General features: G+C 34.1%; 1 protein-coding gene across 1 annotated transcript in view; it reads right to left on the bottom strand.

Annotated features, from left to right (window-relative positions):
- Nucleotides 1-14,176, bottom strand: part of CNTLN (centlein) — a 427,039-nt gene that overhangs the window by 319,285 nt on the left and 93,578 nt on the right.

Raw genomic sequence — 14,176 nt, 5'->3', positions numbered from 1 at the left:
TTCAATAAACATCTGAAATCTGACTTCCTTTGTTATAATAATATTCATTAAAATCATTATAAATAGCATTTAGAAATACACCTGATGACATGAGAGGAATCTATGTTTGTATAGAAAGGAATAAACTTTTACAAGCTAAAAAAAGGCAATACCTGCTACTGATATTGTTTAAGGTAATTTAACAAGAGACAGCTAAGTGACTTAGTGGACAGAGGTCTGTGTCTTGTAGTCAAATGATCTGAGTTCAAACCAGCATCAAGACACCTACTAACTACTGTATGACCCCGGGCAAGTCACTCCATCTCTGTCTGCCTCAGTTTCCGCAATGTAAAATGAAGATAATAACAGCATCTAACTCCCAGGGTTGTGTGTGGGTCAATGAGATAATATTTGTAAAGTGCTTGCACAAAAGTAAGTGCTTAATAAATGCTAATATGTCCCCCCTCCTTTCCCTCTTACTAATGCCAAATAAATTAAGTGTGTCAATATTCAACAAGGTCTTGTGACAGGATTTGATGGAGGAAAAAGATTTTAATTATAATTATAATTAATTATAATCTTGAATTCAACCATAAATGGCGGGACATATGATAGATTAGAAAACAAAACTCATCGATTTTCAGCCAAGAAGAAGCCACACTAAACCAGTAAACAAGCACACAATTAAAATGAGAAGAGCGGACACAACTGACTCTCAATCAGCTGAGCCCACAAAAGTAGTAGTTGTAATCACAACTTCAAATAAGAAAACAATAAAACAGAACCTATCAAAGAGACAACAAAAGAAGAGAATAATATAATTAAAGGCATCACATCATATAACAAATTAATATTAAATATGCACCAAAATATAGAGCATCTGATCTGCTTTAACTAACTCTTTTTTGAAGGAAAAACTAAAAGCTAAAAGATTTATATACAAAGACAATAATTATACATAACTTTAAAGCACCTTTTCAGAACATGACAAATCAAACAAAAAAAGCAAAGTATGAATCTGAAGAGAAAATTCAGAAAAACTGATTTGATAAACTATGGTGATGATTACAGAGACTCTAAGACTACTTTTCAGCTCAGACAGCACAATTACAAAAGCTCTTAACTTCTGGGGCATATGAAACACATAGTCTTACTCAACGCATGATTATTCAAAATATCATTCACAAACCAAAACAATGAAAATGAAATAAGGGAATTTTTTAAAGTACAGGTATAAGCAGAGAAGAAATAATTAATTAATCAAAAACAAATAAAAACAGACTATAATTATATTTTTAAAGAATAATGATTGTGAGAAACTAGACCAAAATTTATGGGATACAACTCAATCAGTTCAGGGAGGGAAATTTATACATCTGAACATTATGGTAACAAAAAGAAGAAAAGAAATAGTTTGGGGGGCGGCTAGGTGGCGCAGTGGATAAAGCACCAGCCCTGGATTCAGGAGTACCTGAGCTCAAATCCGGCCTCAGACACTTGACACTTACTAGCTGTGTGACCCTGGGCAAGTCACTTAAACCCCCATTGCCCCGGCAAAAAAAAAAAAAAAAGAAAAAAAAAGAAATAGTTTGAACGTGGAATTTTTTTTTAAAAAACACATATAAACTAATAATACTAATTAAGAAGACACTTTGAAACCAAAAGCTAGACAGAAATAACAGCAAAAAGTAAAAAGACTAGTGAACTTATAAAGAGGTTATTTCTAAATGACTAACAGAATACACAAATGATTTTATTCTAATTTATCAAAAGAGGAAAAACAAAGGACCAAGATAAAAAAAATAACATGGAATATTCATACCAAATGCAGAGGAAACAAAAAATAAGGATAATTGTACTTAATTACATCCTAATAAAATTTAAAAATTGTTTAAAGTATAAATACCTATAAAAATATAAAATACCCAAATTAGCTAAACAGAAAATAGAATTTAATGACTAAGCAAAAAGTTTAAGGATGGAACAAGCCACACATGATCTCTCCCTCCCCAAAAAAAATCTGACCCCATTCATATTTATTAATGAATCTTATCATATATAAAGAATAAATAATCCTTTCCTGTATAAACTACATACAAACACACACACAAAAATCGGTACCCATCAAAGGCCTTTTATTTAGTCAAATAACATGCTGATAAATCAGGGAGAAATAATATGAAGAGAACTATAAAAGAATATCAATAATTCAATAATATTTTAGTACATTAAAGATACTATTGCATTCTGTGTATACAAATGAAAAAGGGAAAACATCCTCTTCAGAGATTACAATGTATGGGAGCTACAAATTATATACAAATAAGTACTATATCAGTAATGAGTAGGATCAACTGCTAGGCCAGTATCTTTGGAGTGACTGTGGATCTCAACGAAGAGGCTCTATTATTTCAGGATTTGATGGTGTAGTAAAAAAGGACCAAAGGCACTGAGCTCACATCCTGATGAGAGAGGAAGACCAGGATCCAAATCCCACCTCTGCTACTTACCCCTTGTACCACCATCACCTAATCATGACCTCTTTAGACTTCAGCTTCCTCCTCTATAAATGGGGGTTTGGCAAGCTTTTCTCAAAGATATCCTCTAGATCTAGACCGAATAACTTCAGAAACACACTGTCATGCGAAAACAGGAGCATCTAAAGAACCTCACTATGGACAGGGAATCTTTCTTCTTGGACTTTGCAAATGACAGCCTCTATGACAGTGCTGAAAAACTTCAGCTAATATGAATGGCAATTTTCTGTTTCATTTAATATTAATTCAAGTTAATTATGAACAAACAAAAAGGTGGTACCATACTTTTTTATTTGGAGGGTTTGTTTGTTTTACTTATTGTTTGTTCAAAAGAATGCATTTCCAGTATATAACTTTGTGGAACAGCATTCTTGAATAGCTCCATAGTATTCACTTCAGTGAGTACTCCCCATAATGATGTAGCTCACAAACAATTCATGTTGCCTCCTCCGCTGCAATTCTAATTCATAAATCAACTATAGCTCCTGTACCTCCCATACTGAGGACTATTCTATAGACCATTTAATACTTTAGAGAAGACAACTCAATACTTGGGATGTATATGAGTTAAACTTGACTTTTCTTGTCCAAGAAATATTTAATGATGTATTTTCAAAAGATTTCAGAGTTGGAAAGGGACCTTAGTGATAACCTGGTGCAATCCATATCTGAAGAAGTCATAGCTCAACAATATGACTAACAAGTAGTCATCCAGCCTTTGTGTAGAGACTACCAATGAGGAAGACCCACTACCTTCCAAAGCAATCCAAAAATCACGCTTTTCAAAAGTTCTAATTATTAGGAAATATTCCTTTACATTAAGTGTAAGTTTGTTTCACTAAAAATTCTACCTACTCTTCTTAGTAGCATCCTGGGGTGGGGGGGGGTGGGGGGGGATAATCTCCATTAAACATAAAAAGCTCTTTAAATACTTGGGAATAAACCAAACTATTATGTCTCAAATGGTTTTTCTCCAGGCTAAATAACACATAGTTATTCTAATTGATCCTCACACAGGAAGACACTGAGTCCTTTACCATTCAAATTATCCAACTGGAAGCTATCCGGTTTATCAATATCCTGCCTTGAATGTCGAGAAAAGAACCTAACATGATGTTTCAGGTGCAGTCTGAAAGACAGCAGGGCTATCTATCACACAGTTCATAATCCCAAGACATAGCAAGAGTGAAAATATGCCCAGTTCAAAGAGATAAACAGGAAAACAACCTTGCTGAAAAAAGTACTATAAAAGAAGAATTCCTATCAATACAAAACATACAGGCAACAAATGTCATTGCATATAAATTCTTAAAGAAAAGTTAAATGAGTTATAGGGAGAAATACACAGTAAAACTATATTGGTTGGGAGACCTCAATTTACCACTCACAGACCTATATAAAACTAACAAACAAAAAAGAAATGAAGAATCTGAACAGAATTTCAGAAAAGTATTAAAATGGAAACAGAAAGGAGCACACATAGCTCAGTTATGTATGATACCTTCATAAACAGTGGCCACATTACTGAGGCATAAAAACCTCATGAACAAATGCAGATAAGCAGAAATATTAAGCATATTTTGTGTACCATAATGCAATAAAAATTATATTAAATAAAGGGCCTTTGAAGCAAAGATTAAAAAATAATTGGAAAGTAGATGACAATCTTAAGGAATGTGTGGGTCAAAGAACAAATCATTTTTAAAAATCAATAACTTCGGGGCGGCTAGGTGGCGCAGTGGATAGAGCACCGGCCCTGGAGTCAGGAGTACCTGAGTTCAAATCCGGCCTCAGACACTTAACACTTACTAGCTGTGTGACCCTGGGCAAGTCACTTAACCCCAATTGCCTCACTAAAAAAAAAAAAATCAATAACTTCATTAAAGTAAATAACAACAAGGAGACAACAAATGAAAATTTGGGGCATGCAACCAAAGCAGTAATTAGGGATAAATTTTTATGTCTAAACACTTTCATCAATAAAATAGGTTTTTATTAGTTTCTTTTCTGCACCCTTTCCAAAAAAGGATTTCTCTCATTCTTTTCTTCCTATTTTAGAATCTCCCAATTTCTCTTTATTCTAGAGCTGTCCATCTATTTCTAATTTACCTACATGTAGCTTATTTATACATTGTCTCCTCTATTAGATTTTGAGTTCCTTGAAAGCAGGGGCTCTCTTCTACCTTTCTTCATGTGCTCAGAGTTTAGCATTGTGCTTTGCACATAGTAGGTAGTCATATAATAAATGTTTACTGACTGTTACAGTAACTACGTGAATAGTATTTCAAAACATTCTTGGGGGGGAGGGGTAATGAGGGTTAAGTAAGGTCATATAACTAGTAGGTATCAAGTGTCTGAGGCCACATTTGAACTCAGGTCCTCCTGAATTCAGGGCCAGTGCTTTCTCTACTGCACCACCTAGCTGCCCCCATCTTCCCTAGCTGCCCCCTCAAAACATTCTTCATACAACTAAAGATAGATCTAAATAATTTGGCAAAATATTAACTGCTCATTAGTAGGTCAAGTCAATATAATTAAGATACTACTTAAATTAGTTCACCTATTCATTGCCATACTAACAATTTGGTAATTGGTAAGAAATAGATTGTTCAGTGAAATAGTTTGGGTACATAATATAAAGAAACAAGCACAGTAACTTCATGTCTGATAAACCCAAAGGTTCTAGCACTTGGGGGAAGAACTTCCCAAAAACTCTTGGGGAAACTAGAAAGCAGTCTAATAGAAACTAAATATAGACTAACACTTCACACCATATACAAAGGTAAGTTCCAAACTAATATATAACTTAGATACTAATGGTGACATCATAAACAAATTAAAGGAACAAAAAAATTTCCTGGTAGATCTATTGATAAGGGAAGAATTCACAATGAAACAAGAAATAGTGAGGATCACAGAAGGCAAAATGGACAATTTTGATTATATAAATTAGAAAGGTTTTGCACAAACAAAATAAATACAGCTAAAATTAGAAGAGAAACAGAGGCTAACTGAATTGGCCAGTGCTGTCTCCTAGTGCTACTTCTGACCTTTTCTAGAAGTATTCATTCCTTCCTTTCAGTCTCTCTTGTCTTTGGATCACATGTCCCTTTAGAACTTCAGGGAATGACTCAACACTGCCTTCTCACTGAAAGATGCCAATAACCCCAAAGTGCTCCTAGGACAGAGCAGGCAATACTTTTCCTACTGACCTACAAATCCAAGGATGTCAGGCAGTCCTCAAATCCCTATTACAAAATAATAAAGCTTATACTGAAAGAAAAGATATGGGAACTAAGGAACAACAATAAGATTTGATTAATTAGCTGATTGACCTTACTGAACTGCTTTTTTTCTTGTTTTTTATTCTTTATTAAAAGAATTCTGGGTGGCAGAGATACATTAGTAAATGAAGATGATATAAAAACAAAAGATATCAACTTTTTAAAAATTTTATGACATGGTTTACAGGTTTAAGGACATATTGATCCTACCATACTCTGTCCTGATCAGACAACATCTGTAATGTTACATTTAGTTCTTAGTATCATATTTGAAGAAAGACATGGATAACCTAGAGAACATTCAAAAGACAGTAAGCAGAAGAGCAGAAGAGCAAGTCTGGGCCATATAAACATCAGGTTCATAAACTCTAACTATTTTGCAGGAAAAGAAGATGACTTAATGGGGACATCGCTTTCTTCAAGTAAGGAAAAGGCTGTCACATGGAAGAAAGAATAGTTTCATTTGCAAAACTTGTTTGCAGCATTAGAAGCAATGGGCATGAGTCAAAAAAAAAGACAAATTTATGTCTGATATAAAGAAAAACTTTCCTAACAATCGAGAACTTTAAAAAGAAGAATGAGATACTTTGAAAGATAGTGGTCTCCCCCTCATTTTCCCCAACCACACATTGTTGTTATAAAAATCTGAGATGAAGAAAAACTGAGGCACAAAGTTTCTGAGCATGATCATTTATTAGCAAGGCTGACAGTTTCCAATAAGTGAGGTCCCAGAGCTCCTCTGTGGCTAGGAATACACCTGACAGTGGGAGAAACTTTTTATATGGTTGGTTATATAAAGTCTAGTTATCTTAACTGTGACTGTTCTATATTAGAAGTAAGAGTAGGTTTATATTTCACATAATCATACTGACTTACAAATAGAGGGGTTGCCAAAGTCCATGGGAAGGAAAAAACAAAGAGTCAATCAACAAGCTCTGAAAATTCTGCAAAGTTGTATGTCAGCAACTACCTATACCAGAATGCTCCCATGCTAGACTTATGGTCAGGCAGAACATCTTATGACTTTGCTGAATCAATGAGGCTGAGATGTAGCCCTAAGAAATGGAGAAGTTAACTTATCAAGAAGCCAAAACATCTTATAGACTCTAATGTAAAATAGTCAAACTGTCTTTTAAATAAAAATAATTCATATGTACTGATTCCACTGATTAAAACTAAACAATACCTCTTAATTATTAATCTATCAATAATTAATAATACAGCAATTTCACATTTCCCCCTCTGATTCCATAGAGCCATCTCTTCATTGAATCATCATCTATAGACCAGGCTGATATAATTAGGCACAATCAGCATCCACCAAAATTTAATTAGTACTGGGACAAAGGAAATCAATAATGACAGGTTAGAACATTTTCATACAAAGCCTTCTATGAGAGGCTCGATTATTACCAGTGTTGACTGACTGTTGCAAATGGCCCAACAGAAGGTACTTTCTGTCCATCTGCATGTTGAGATGGTTAGACAGAAGTAGGTGCTTAATAACAAATAGATGGTTAGATGGCACATTGAGAAAAATCCACTGGGAGTAGAGCTCTTTGGTAAGCTAGTTTTACAAGGAGAACAACACATGAGAAAAGTACCGTTGTACATAATAGCCCACCTCAATGTCCATTTAATCTCCAGTTGAGTTTCAGATGTCTCAGGTATTCATGTGGTCCCTGGGTAGGTCTCAGTTGAAGGCAGCTCTGAAGGTTAGTCCCCATAGAAAGGCTAATCACTTACAGACATTCGTAGGGAGTTCTGCTTTAACTTTTTTACAAAACAGATCTTAATTTTTTTTTCAGGGCAATGAGAGTTAAATGACTTGCCCAGGGTCACACAGCTAGTAAGTGTCAAATGTCTGAGACCAGATTTGAACTCAGGTCCTTCTGAATCCAGAGCCAGTGTTTATTCATTGCACCACCTACCTGCCCCCCTTAAGATAATTTAGTAACTAGTTGAGATGGTGAACTATAGAACATTAAATCAAGAATCTGCACCTGATATTTCAGGGAATTTCAGTCCTACATAAAAATAGGTCAATGTATATTCCATGAAAGTCATGTATCTTGCTCCTCAAAATTGTGCAAACCTTTGGGGCAGCTAGGTGGTGCAGTGGATAAAACACCAGCCCTGGATTCAGGAGGACCTGAGTTCAAATCTGGCCTCAGACACTTGACATTTACTAGCTGTGTGACCCTGGGCAAGTCACTTAAACCTCATTGCCCTGGAAAAAAAAGTAAAAACAAAAAAATATATTAAAAAAAACTGTGCGCTCCATTTAATTTCAAAAATTTCAAAAACTTTTATATTCATCTTCATTCATCTTTATCTATATGATTCTAATTCATTCCCCCCTCAGGAAGATATTATGGTTATATTAATACATATCTTTATATAACATATATTAACATAATGAAAGGATTATAGTATCAATATCCTATAAACCAAATACACTATTAATTGTAAGCCCTCATACTCTCTATTATTTGTAATTCAAGTGAAATTTAAAATGATTCCTCACTATAGTAGTACTACGCTAGCATAAATTATTCAATCAAAAGTCACCAGTGGAGTTTATCTCATGTTTATTACAATAAAAAAATGAGCCATCATTATATAGTTGCCCTTAGAAACATAGCAGTACCAATACTGTTTCTTAGTCCTGTCTGATTTAAGGTATGAGTCACAATCAACAGCCAATCACACAGAAAGGCTCATTATGAGCTGCAGGGTACCAGATCCAGGCTCAGATATATGTAGGTGGGACAATTCTTTGTTTATTACCAAGATGGGGAAACTTGGTCAAGAGAATCCTACCTTTACCTTTGCAAGGTCATTCTCTTGACTTTCCCAGAGACCAAATCCACCTCTAACAGTCCTCAGACCACAGGAGCACATGGCATTTCCCTTGAATGAAGGACTAGTGGCCTTATGACAGATCAGGTACTTACACCTGAAATCAAAACTTAGAATATCAACAGATTAAATATCAGCAAAGGAAAAGAAACTTTTTCTCAAACAGTAAATTTTACAAATTATAGCTTATGGCTAGGTTATTGTTATTTTTCTCATATCCTAATAAGTATCAGGACATTCTATTGATCTTTCATGTGAGAATAATTACATTCTGGACTTTCATATGCAGTGAACACCAACCAGTTCACACATATAGTGAATAGTTGGTTCAAAAATATAACTTCACTACATACTAATTATTAACAAATATAATTTCATGATTTTTCAAATGATCTTAAATGAAACTCAGTTATTATTTAAAGGTTAACTTGTAAATTTTTCCACTTTGTCTGGGAGGTGTCCTAGTGCCTCGAGGTACACATGTTTCTAGTGTAATTTTTCAAAATTTTTGTGAGATAAAAGTATAGTTGTGAAAATTCAAGATTAACTAAGAGTTTTGCTCAAAAATGATATATGTAGAAATAATCACTATTTTAGAGAGATTAAGAATTTTTTTAAAAAGTTTAGTGCATATTCTTAGCCAAGAACTTTTTATAATTTTTAATAATTGCAGTGTTATTTTAATTCCTTAGTATACAATATTAATCTAAACATAACCAACTATAATGCATAAAATGACACTGCAAGCATTATAATAGCTCATGAAAATATTTACCTGATTTATAAATAATGTACATGATGTCATAATCTTAAGGAACAGAGAAACGAAATAAATTACAGATGAAATAAAGAGTACTGAAGAGTTTTATGATTATGAGTAAAAATTTTGATATTTCAAACCATGATAATATTGAAGGCAATCATAATAAGAAAAGCCCTGAAGAAATTAACAATTCATAATTCCAGTTTCATCTAGGAATGCATATTCTATTTTTCAAAGAGATTATATGCACATTTAATGTAAAATATAAATATGGCAGCAAAGCAAACTAAGCACCTTACCTGAGTTCTCCTTAAACAACAACTGATTACACCAAGCTATATTTTAGAATTTTCAAAAAAGCAATGTAGTCTTTTTAAGAGACTGTTTTCATATTATTATGATTTTTTAACTAACAAAAAATCGTTGACAAATCAAAGAGTTCAAAGAGAAAAACATAATAATAGTCATATTGTCATATTGTACGTCATAATTTGCCATACAAAGTTGCATTCAATATCCTTTCAGTCACCCAGATTTGCAACCTAAAGTCATCTTTATCTCCTTACTCTATTATACCCCTTTATCCAGTCTTCTTCACCCCACATATTCAATCAATTTCCAATTTTGTCTTCATAATATGTCTCACATCCATATTTTTCTCTCTACTCACACAGCTACCATCCTAATCTGGGCCATTTCCCCATCTAAGATACTTCCCCTCTCCAATCTATCCTTCACATAGCTGTGGAAAGTAACTTTCCTAAAGACACAGATCTGACCATGTCACTCCCCTGCTCAGTAAACTCCAGTACCTCCCCCTTCTATCACTTGGACCAAATACAACATCCACTGTTTTCTATTTAAAACCTTTTGCCAACCCCAAGCAACTCTTCTCACCATATAAGATATCGTTTTCCCTCTTTAATCACTCTCAGTACAGCTAAACTGGTCTTCTTGCTCCACACACACTTTGTTCCACATCCCCATCTTTCTGCCTTTAGATAGGTTTGACCCTGTATTTTGAATGCATTCCCTTTTCACCTATACCTCTTAAAATCCCTAGTGCCTTTTCATAGCTCATCTATCTAGAACTTTTCTTTATCCCTCCCTGACCCCAATGCTGGTGCCATAACCTCCAAAATTCTTTTCTATTTCTTTTCAATATACTCATATTTTTCTAATAAAATGTAACCTCAGTGAGGACAAGGAATGTTTCATTTTTGTCTTTAGATCTCCACTACCTGGCAAAGAGCCTGGCATATAGGTACATAATAAAGAAGGGGTAATATAGATACAACATGTACATATGTAAGTATATACAAAATTTTCAAAAAATAAGGACAAAAAATAATAAGGACAAGATAATTTTAGAAGGAAGACACTAACACTTTAGAAAATAAGGTACTTAGGGAGGATTATATAAGTCCCCATGTAGAAAGTAGGGAAGGAAACTTGGAGGAAATTAGAGATTCTCAGAGGTAGAGGTAAGGAAGAAACACATTCTAGGAATGAGGGAAAGCCTGTGAAAGGCACAGGGATGACAGATGGAATGTTTGTGGTTGAGGAATAGAAAGAAGGTCAGTTTGACTAGACAGAGAGCGTGTGAAGGAAAGTAAGGTATAAAAAGCCTGATTTAATTATTTTTTGCTCTAGCCTATAAGCAAGGAACTTACTACAAATAGATTTAAATTTTATATAGTTCTGTACACCACTTTGAAATCTAGGTTTCTCAAAGCCCCACTTCTAAGAGTCCTATGTCTTAGAAGTAGTACCTAAAAACTTTGCCCCAAACTAGGAAAATTTTCTTCAGTACTGGATTTGCAGTAATAATCTAAACTTACTGGAAAGATAAAATATTACTGATTCTATGAACACCACAGCTCTTTGGAAATACCATGTTTTGGGATTTCTTCTAATATTCTGAGTCTAAATTTCAAATCGATGTTTTTATATGTCTGATGATAAACTAAATAGTCAACTTAAATTGCTTATATTGTTAAAAAGAAGAACCTCGAATTCTAATTAACACTTAATCAATCAGCATTTACTAAATACCTACTGCATTCTAGGCATTGTGCTAAAAACTAGGTATACAAAAAGAGGTAAAGACAGCCCTTCCCCTCAAAGAGCTCACAATCTAATGCTGAAGACAATAAACAAACATACATAAACCAGCTATATATAGGATAAATAGAAAATAATTAAGACAGGGAAGGCACTAGAATTAAGAGGGGTTGGAAAAGCCTTCCTGTAGAAGGTGGGAGATTAGTTGGGGATTAAAGGAAACCAGCAAAGTCAGCTGTTGAAACAGAAGAGGGACAGCATTCCAGGAATTTCAGACAGCAGGAGAAAAAGCCCAGAGCCTAGAAATGGAACAGCCAAAAGGTCACTGTCATTAGATTAAAGAGTATATGGTGGAGAATAAAATGTAAGACAAGCAAAAAGGTAGGAGGGGACTAGGCTATAAAGGGCTTTTAATGCCCAAAAGGACATTCTGTATTTAATCCTGAAGGCAATAGGGAACTGCTGTTTTATTGAGGGGGGGCGGGTAACATAATGAGATCTACACTTTTAGGAAAAATCACTTTAGTGGCTGATTAGAGGATGGACTGGATGGAGGAAAGACTTATGGCAGGCACACCCACCAGTAGGATGTTTCAGTAGTCCAAGCATGATATGGTAAGGACCTGAAAGGGAGGGCGGGGGGTAGCGGGGAGAATAATGAGTTCTTTTTTGGACATGTTGAGTTTAAGATGTCTACTGGATATCCAGTTTGAGATAGGCAGTTGCAGATGCAAGGTTGGAGGTCAGCAGAAAAACTGGGGGATTACAATTACAATAATATTTATATTCTTCAAACATTAATACCAACCTTTTGCAACTCCTTTATTCTAGCATCTTTGACTTGCAAAATTTCTAACACTTTTCTATCCTTGACTTCGGCTTTAGTTTTTTCTCTAGAAACAAAAAAAAAATATTGATTATTAGTCATAATTTCCAATTAATCATTTAAATTTGTCATGTCTTCATAATGAATGTCACTTTAAAGTACACCAAATTAAATTATCTGAAGCTGACAGCCCTTGCAGAATTAATCAGAGACCATATGGCAAGTGACAGCAAATTACAACTGTAAATAACTAAGACAGCTTCATTCTATAAGAACCAGTTGAGTTACTAGGCTTGAGTACCCAGTAAAAGAAAAGCAAAATTATACTTTAAATTTTTACCAAACGTACTTCTTCAAGTTCTTCAAAGTTTGGTGCCATGCTCTCAATAAGCTTTGATGAAGGGAAGGAAAATGGGAGGAAAGATTAACAGTAATAACAGTGGCCCTAAAGGTAACAATTCATTTGAAGTATGCAAAATGATGGTAAGCAGAAATATTTCAACTGGAGTATACCTAGAACAGTTCTATATTATTTGGAAAGGGAGAGGCCACTATCATTACAGTATCCAACATAAAGCTACATTCATTTATGACTCTTAATCACAGTTATTCATCATATTGACAAACACAACTTAAAAAAACAATAAGTTGAATATTTTATCATCAAGTAAAACAGTTCTAGTCTTTCTGGAACCTTGTGTAACTACTTTTGTTTTCTTCTTTTTTTCTTTGCAACTCAGGAATGGTAGGAATAGGGCAACTTAACTGTTTGATGGGAGTTTTCTAAAAATAAATGTCTGGTTGTGATTCAGATTTTTCACTAAAGTTCACTTGAAGAGCAATAAAAGCTAAAGACAAAAGGCCTAGAACTAAACACAAGTTCTTGTTTAACAAAAAATAAACAAAAGAAAAGATTTTTTTAAAGTCTCTAAACTGTGTTTCTTTCTTTGAATTATTTTATTTTACTGACTAGGAAATAATGCAATAATTGTTTTTGAAGGCCTTTAAATCATAATTCATGCTTCATATTTTTTTGAATTTTGGTAAAGGTTAAAGAACATATCTTTTTCTATTGGTACTTTGTAAAACTTTCTGTTCACTTACAGAATTGTTCTGCATGCAATGTTTAATAGTTAACAAAGTTTAGAAGTGACTCCTTTTATTCAAGAGACTGTGAAAGATAAAGAATGGAAATCTGAGCGTAGTCTGACACGCATCCTAAATTTAGAGTAAGCAGATTTCAAAAGGTTCACAATAGAGACAGGTAAAATCCCATGAATTAAATGCTACAGAAGAAGTCAGCATAGTAGGAATGGACCATACTCAAAAATAAAATCCTTTAGACACAAAGTAAAATGAATCCAGTGAGAAGGGATTTGTCCAAAGAGATTAATGGAGACATATAGGTAACTCACCCAGCAACGGAGATTTTAAAATCAAATGTAAAGAAGATCAAAAGATGAAGTAAGAGAAGATGAATATAAACACATAGTAAGCTTCTATAAAAATAGCATAAGAGGGGCAGCTAGGTGGAGCAGTGAGCACCGGCCCTGGAGTCAGGAGTACCTGAGTTCAAATTCGGCCTCAGACACTTAACACTTACTAGCTGTGTGACCCTGGGCAAGTGACTTAACCCCAATTGCCTCACTAAAAAAAATTATTTTTTTATTTAAAAAATTTTTTTAAATAGCATAAGAAATTCTCATGGTCAAACAAAGCTGGGACAGGTGAAAGAACCTAAGGACAATAATATGTTTTTTTTTGTTGTTTTGTTTTGTTTTGTTTTGTTTTAACTATACTGGAGAAAAACAGGATCAAAGAAGAGTTAGAGCCTTTGCTTAGGGTAGATGGGACAATGATA

This window comes from Dromiciops gliroides, chromosome 1, assembly GCF_019393635.1.
Source record: "Dromiciops gliroides isolate mDroGli1 chromosome 1, mDroGli1.pri, whole genome shotgun sequence".
Classification (NCBI taxonomy): domain Eukaryota; kingdom Metazoa; phylum Chordata; class Mammalia; order Microbiotheria; family Microbiotheriidae; genus Dromiciops; species Dromiciops gliroides.
This window is presented reverse-complemented; position numbering and strand designations above follow the sequence as displayed.